Source organism: Macrobrachium rosenbergii, chromosome 52 (genome assembly GCF_040412425.1).
Source record: "Macrobrachium rosenbergii isolate ZJJX-2024 chromosome 52, ASM4041242v1, whole genome shotgun sequence".
NCBI lineage: Eukaryota > Metazoa > Arthropoda > Malacostraca > Decapoda > Palaemonidae > Macrobrachium > Macrobrachium rosenbergii.
This window is the reverse complement of record NC_089792.1, coordinates 7,648,045-7,655,544: the sequence shown is the minus strand read 5'-3', so window position 1 is coordinate 7,655,544 and position 7,500 is coordinate 7,648,045. Positions and strand designations below refer to the sequence as shown.

At 35.1% G+C, this 7,500-nt stretch overlaps 1 pseudogene; it reads right to left on the bottom strand.

The window, feature by feature from the left end:
• LOC136833665 (neuroligin-1-like) overlaps positions 1–1,560 on the bottom strand; it is a 52,096-nt pseudogene extending 50,536 nt beyond the window's left edge.
• Between the last annotated feature and the right edge of the window lie 5,940 nt (positions 1,561–7,500).

Here is a 7,500-nt window from a genome sequence, read left to right as displayed (position 1 = left end):
TTAGAGGGGTACAATTTGGTATGTTTGATGATTGGAGAGTGGATGATCAACACACCAATTTGCATGCCCTCTAGCCTCAGTAGTTTTTAAGACCTGAGGGCGGACAGAAAAAAGAGCTGACAGAATAAAGCGCGGACGGACAGACAAAGCCAGCACAATAGTTTTCTTTTGCAGAAAACCGATTATGTTTTTCTGTGGAAATTTCCCCTCTTCACATGAAGAAGTTTTGTGACCATAAGCATGTTTTAAGATGAGTCACTTCGGGACCGAAGTAAAAAGACTTTTAGTTATCCCTATTTGATAAATATGAATAATTAATATCTGAAAGTAAAAATAGAGGAAAAGTTACAGTACTCACAAAAGTAACACTCTTTACATTTGGAGTAGAGAAAAGACAGATAACAAAGGGTGCTATGTAAAAGATAACGGTAACAATAAATGTGGAAATGAAAGTAGTATTTTTAGTAAAGGGGTTGAAAGAATGATAATGAAATAAACGCTTGGCTGGGAAATAACACAATTAATTTTTATCCCAACTTCATTTAGAGACCATGAGGGGTATGAACCCAGGTAACGTTTTATATATTCTGATTTAAAAATCTTTGATTTAATCCTTTAAATTATATTATGAGTGATTATATATATATATATATATATATATATATATATATATATATATATATATATATATATATATATATATATATATGAGTGAACCAAAAGTAGTGGGACATGTATATAAGGTGGAATAGGGTTTGTGTTACGGTGAAACTATAACGACGGTGTTTATTATATAATGTAATATATAAATATTGTCAGTGCCTTTGTATTTTATTATTGTACAGAATAAAATTTAATTGTATAAATATAACAATTGTTTATGTATATATATGTATGTGATACTATACCTCTATTCTCCATCACAGTTGAACACTAAATACTGTGTTACCTGAAAGTGAATTTCCAATAGAAATGAAAACATTATCTCGAAAGCTACATACCGTCATGTGGGCTATAGATGTTGAGGTAAAGACAGTCTTCGCTCTGATGCCTGAGCAGGGCCTTATGGCATCAATCTGGGCAGCCCTAGCGGGTGCCATGTCGGTCTCGTCGAGCTCTGCCAGGGACTGTGGGCAGACGGGGGGCAGCTTCGTGCAGCGAAGTACGTGCTCCCATGGTAATGGGCTGCTCGTGGGCGTGAACCTTCCATCTCCGGTCGGCGGCAGGGCGTAGGGCACCCCGAGGAATACTTCAACGGGGGGGAGGTCGTGGCCTCCGGCGTGGTGTCTCACGAAGCCTTCGACCTTGCCATACTTGGTGGACACGATTCTGGTTGGACCCTGGTCCCCCCCTCCAACCTCCACTAACACCGAAAGGACCCATATGAGAAGCCATAAGCTCAATTCAACATTCATATCTGATGTGACGAGGTTCACTTTGTCACGCCCGAGAAATTCCGAGGGCGGTCAGAGCGTACCCGTCACGCTCCATTTATGGTGGCCTGCTCTGACCTTTGAACTACAAAGAATCGAGGTCGCTGTTTTGAAAGTGGTAATGAAGGATTCTTCCGATTGTGTAATACTACTGTAATACACAAATCACCTTTCATCGGTTGCTGAGTGGATTCTTACAAGTGTTTCTGGGGGCACTGTAATTCTTGACGTGCGACCAGAGTCTATCAGATTTAACGCTAACATAATTGTAGCTCATCTCAGTTCACAGTCATTTCACTTGACACCAAAGAGTACACGCCCATCGCTCTTGTGTAAGCCAATCCTGGAGGGGCTCTCTGGGCAGAATTACATCTGCGTCGAAGGGACTCGGTTCATTCTCTAAATTTCGTGGCCTCAAACAAAATTTTGGTGCTGACCTGAAACAAAGAAAGCATGGCTGTTAGTTGTACTACATCATCTGGCTTTCATTGAATATATAAAAAAGATTCATGGGATACCTTGATGTATGCGTTAAATGCAACATGGTTTCATGACTGCAATACTCAGGTGGAATCAAAGTCAACTTGAGACGGCATTAGGATATATATTTCTTTCGATAGTGGTCCAGAATTCATCTTATATATATATATATATATATATATATATATATATATATATATATATATATATATATATATATATATATATATATATATATATATATCTTCTTTTTTCTTTTAACGTGTTTTTATTCCCATTTTTGTATGGGGGTAGCACGATGCCTTATTTTAGGACTTTTTGATTTGCTTTGGGGTAGACCTGTGGTCTCGATCGGCTGCCCTGCCTGACATCGCTTAGATATACGTATGTTTCATGTATACCAGACCCAACGCCCTTTCTTCCCAGCAGCGAGAAGTTATTGCGCGGGTATGGCGAGAGTTCGAGACGTGTGAGATGTTTGTTATGTTTTAGAAGGTGTTGTAGTGGCTTTGTTTTATGTGTGTATTTAGTCTGTAACATCCATTTGCTTTTTTAAGCAAAAATGATTCATTACATAATAATCCCGGGATGTCTACACGGATAGCAAAGTGTCTGCCTCTCTGATCAGCCAAGATTTTTTGCGCCTACAGAACGAAGTCCGAAGCTGCTGCTGTTCGACTGACTTTATATATACAATCTGTATATATATCTATATATATATGACTGTCTGTATATATATGCCCTGGATATATATAGTATCATACATACATACATACATACATACATACATACATACATACATACATACATACATACATACATACATATATATATATATATATATATATATATATATATATATATATATATATATATATATATATATATATATATATATATAGTACATACACAATCTAGCAGTACACCTGTCATGAAGGCATGTACCGCAACCCTTTGCCAAAATATTCCGTGATTCACCTCTCCCCTCATCCCACTGTTATCTATTGCACTTGCTTCCGGATACCGCCACAGATAAATCCCTTCCATATTTATGGCATGCATATTGGGAGTCATCATAGCCTCACTCGTGCCCAACTTTCAGTTTCATCTTTTTACCTTTTACTAACTCTTCCAAACTCTCAGTAATTCTTTAGTTTTATCAAATAGTAACAATGTCATCTGTAAACAGTTTCCTGCCAACTCATCTTTTGCAGCATCTTTCCCTCTCCTCACAGTCTTGGTCCTAAATCTCAGATCTGTTCCTTGATATCCCTCTATTTCCATCAGTCGTGGTTGAGAAGATAAGACTGAACAACCCTGAAACTTCCTACAGAAGAAAAGGGTATAAGCGATGAAAATCAATTAACTCATTTGATGGGGAAAAATACCGCGTTTTCTGGAGATAAAATGAGGGAAGATGAAAAATCTACAGTATCATAACATAAATAATTTTCACATCTTCAGTAGATCACACTCCCCACAGGGGGTTATTGCCGTCAGTGCACCTCATACGGTGTACAGTAGGCATTACCAAAGGTTCTCTCCAGCATCCCTTCGGACTCTAGCTGCAACCCCTTTCGTTCCTTTTACTGTACCTCCATTCATATTCTCTCCCTTCCATCTTACTTTCCACCCGGCAACTGCGAGGTTTTCCTCTTGTTACACCTTTGTAACCTTTTACTCTCAATTTTCCTTTTAGCGCTGAATGACCTCATAGGTCCCAGCGCTTGTCCTTCTGCCTAAATTGTATATTCTAAACAACCTTGACGTGGCACGTCCTTATAATGTTTTTGATCGAGAGAGATATTCTCAGTTGCAAGGAATGATGCTTCAGTAAGGGAGGAAAATGTTAAAGGCTGATCCACATTATACCATCACGTCAACGAACATCACGTGACATCCCGTCCCATCAATGATTTGATCCATCAAATGAGTTCAGCCCAACCTCCCAGTAGTAATGGCGTTAGATTTAGGAATGAAATGCTTCAGTCACGTCACGTCACGTCAAAATATTCTTCCGAAGAAAACGTGTCGTGATGTGACGGTGGATGCCGTGCTTGGTGGTGACGTGGTGGTATGAACAAGTCCATTTGATTACATGTAAGAAATTCTTCACGCACTTTAAGTTAAATATCTTAGTTTCAGACCACTGAGCTGATTAACAGCTCTCCTAGGGCTGGCCCGAAGGATTAGATTTGTTTTACGTGGCTAAGAACCAACTGGTTACCTAGCAACGGGACCTACAGCTTATTGTGGAATCCGAAGTCCATTTGAAATGAATTTCATCACCAGAAATAAATTCCTCTAATTCTTCATTAGCCGGTACTTTGACGTGACGTGATGTGTCGGTGACGTGATGTTATAATATGAATCAGCCTTTTATGCGACTAATTATTCCTTGCAGTAAAACTGAAACCTTGTGTATGTCGACAATAAAAGTTGCAGAGAGGACGTCAAACTTGATTAGCTTTCAAGATAGATGGACTGTGTTGCCATGGTTACGTACCCATCGATTTTTTGAAGACCTAATTTAAATATTACTTTTATAGTGCAGTTGGAACTTCAAAGTTCAAGCGAAAGTGCAGTGCTTTTACTGCCCTAATACTATTCTTCTTGCATTTTATTATATGTTTATCTATTTATCTATTTATTATTTATTTTTTTTCTTTTTTTAATGATTGGAATCTCTTCTTTCTGTATTTAACTTCTTCTTACTTCTTCCTAATGTACATATATTCTTTGGAAGCTTCAGTTTCAAGTCAGTTGCCCTTTGGGCTTGTTCCTTATGAATAGGTACCATCAACTGAATAATAATAATAATAATAATAATAATAATAATAATAATAATAATAATAATAATAATAATAATAATAATAATCAACTTGAACCAGAATTTTTTTGAGAATTCGGTTATCACTTTTTCTCTTTCTTTTTTTAGCATTTGTCACGACACATTAAATAGAAAATATGTTTTTGCTTGATTTGAAATTAAAAGGCTTCAAAAATATATAATCGAGCTTTGCGCAGTCTTTATTCAATTTCTGTATCCATCAAAGTACCTACATTTCACTTGATCTGTTCATCAATTTCGTTACTCACTCCCGCTAAACCCATTTACTTTTCCTCGCTCCAGGTAACATAATCCGTCACCGATTCCCGCCGCCAAAGGTAACAGTATTTTCATTTTGTGTGCCAGGAGAAATTTGCCCCACAGAATTCTTGGCGTCACTTCACGCGGGCGGTCATGTTCCAAAGGTCGAGAGAGTTCCAGAACCGCCTAGGTGCATTGAATCCCTCGCTTCTTTTGCGAGAAACGGATAGTTTCGATCCCACTAAACCAGAAGCTTGGTATTTTGTATAGAAAAGAAAATAAATATTTAGAAAGGAAGATCAACGTGATCTTGCGTTTTCCAAGTTCTCTGCTGTTTTGCTTCGGTTTATGAAAAAAAAACTTTATACAAGGCAAATGGGTAGGTTTACTGCTGTAATGCTAAATTATTATTCATATACCATCAAGATACAGGAAGTCTCACTAATATTTAGTTTAAGGAGTGAATAATACATTGGGAATATGCGTGAACATGCATACATGTTTGATAATTTGATATTTGAAATTGTTTCTTAGATTTAGGGAAGTTCAGTAACTGATGATACGTTTCCAAAATTATTATTATTATTATTATTATTATTATTATTATTATTATTATTATTATTATTATTATTATTATTATTATTATTATTATTATTATTCAGAAGATGAAACCTATTCACATGGAAGAAGCCCACCAAAGAGGCCATTGACTTGAAATTCAAGCTTCCAAAGAATATTATGGTGTTCATTAGGAAGAAGTAAGAGGAAGTAGGGGGAAATACAGAAAGAAGAGATCCCACTTAATAAAAAAAAAGCATTAATAAATAGATAAACAGATAAAAATGTATTCCACTGTAATATGAAGATGTTGCTTTAGTGATGTTACACGCTAATTTAGAAAGCAAAGTCGATCGATTTAGGCCTGCATGACCCTTCCCAAAACTCTTGTTAGTAATGTTGATTTAAAAGGAGGAGGTAAAGCTTTCTTTGGAAACGCCATGTTATGTATGAAAGTTCTCAGAGTGTTAAAAAAATAACATGGCGAATTATGGAAAAGTACGAAACCTGTTTAATGATAACGCAGTCGATAAATCTATATGAAATAATGTTTTAATGGTTCCCAGTCATCGAATCCGTTCACAGCATATAATTTCCACTAGTTCTATATATATATATATATATATATATATATATATATATATATATATATATATATATATATATATATATATATATATATCATATATGTATATATATATATATATATATATATATATATATATATATATATATATATATGTATGTATGTATATATATATTATATATATTATATATATATATATATATATATATATATATATATATATATATATATATATATATATATAATATATATATATATATATATATATATATATATATATATATATATATATATATATATATATATGTATGTATATATATATATATTATATATATTATATATATATATATATATATATATATATATATATATATATAATATATATATATATATATATATATATATATATATATAATTTACACACTAATATGTGTGTGTATGTACATAGGTATGAATGTATAAACTGATTGTGAAATAAAGGTCTTATGAGAAAGGAAGGAAGCTTACCTGTCCAAAAAAGGCAAACTTGAATTCACACAGCAGAGGAGACCAGGTATCGATTAATTAACTTTTTATCTTGGCTTCTGCGTGCGGGTCAGAGATATCCAGCTGACGTCAGCGTTATCATACACTCGCATCAATAAACAACGGTGTAGGACTGAGCAATACGGCCTACATTATAACATCGAAAAACAAAACCGACATCTCATCATTATCAACGAAAAGGCAATGGGACAAATCCGGCCGCGTTGACAAACATCCTCACTGAAAAAGTAACTGTTTACGGCGGACAGAATCTCGACACTTTCGTCTGAAAGTTATGCTGATGAATATGAGTTGCTCTTTATCGAAAAATATTTGATGGCCGTAATCTAATGACATTCCGCGCAGATTTCAGCTTTCTGTTTGGTTTGCATATGAGCGCATCGCGTCCGGCCGACCACATTTTTCGGCAACAAATTTATGCATGTGCACGCATATTTCCAATGTATTATTCACTCGTTAACTAAAAATTAGTGAGACCTTCTGTATTTTGATGGTATATGAATAATAATCACGCATTATAGTAGTAAATCTGGCCCCTTTCCCATTGACCCCTGGCTATGGATTCCGCGCCAGAGCGATTTATTCATGACGAAATTGTAAGCAATAGCATTTTCAAACATCACTGTAAATTAGGTTTCATTTGCAATAATAGGAAATTCGGACAGTATATCTAAATCCCGGATAAAAATGCGCTAATTAGGTTTCATGTCAAAAAGTAATTGCAGGATAATGCTATTTTAAACACTAGTTTTGGCTGTATTTCAGTCGTAGTGATTCAGACGTCAGGTTTTGTTCTTTTGTTAGCA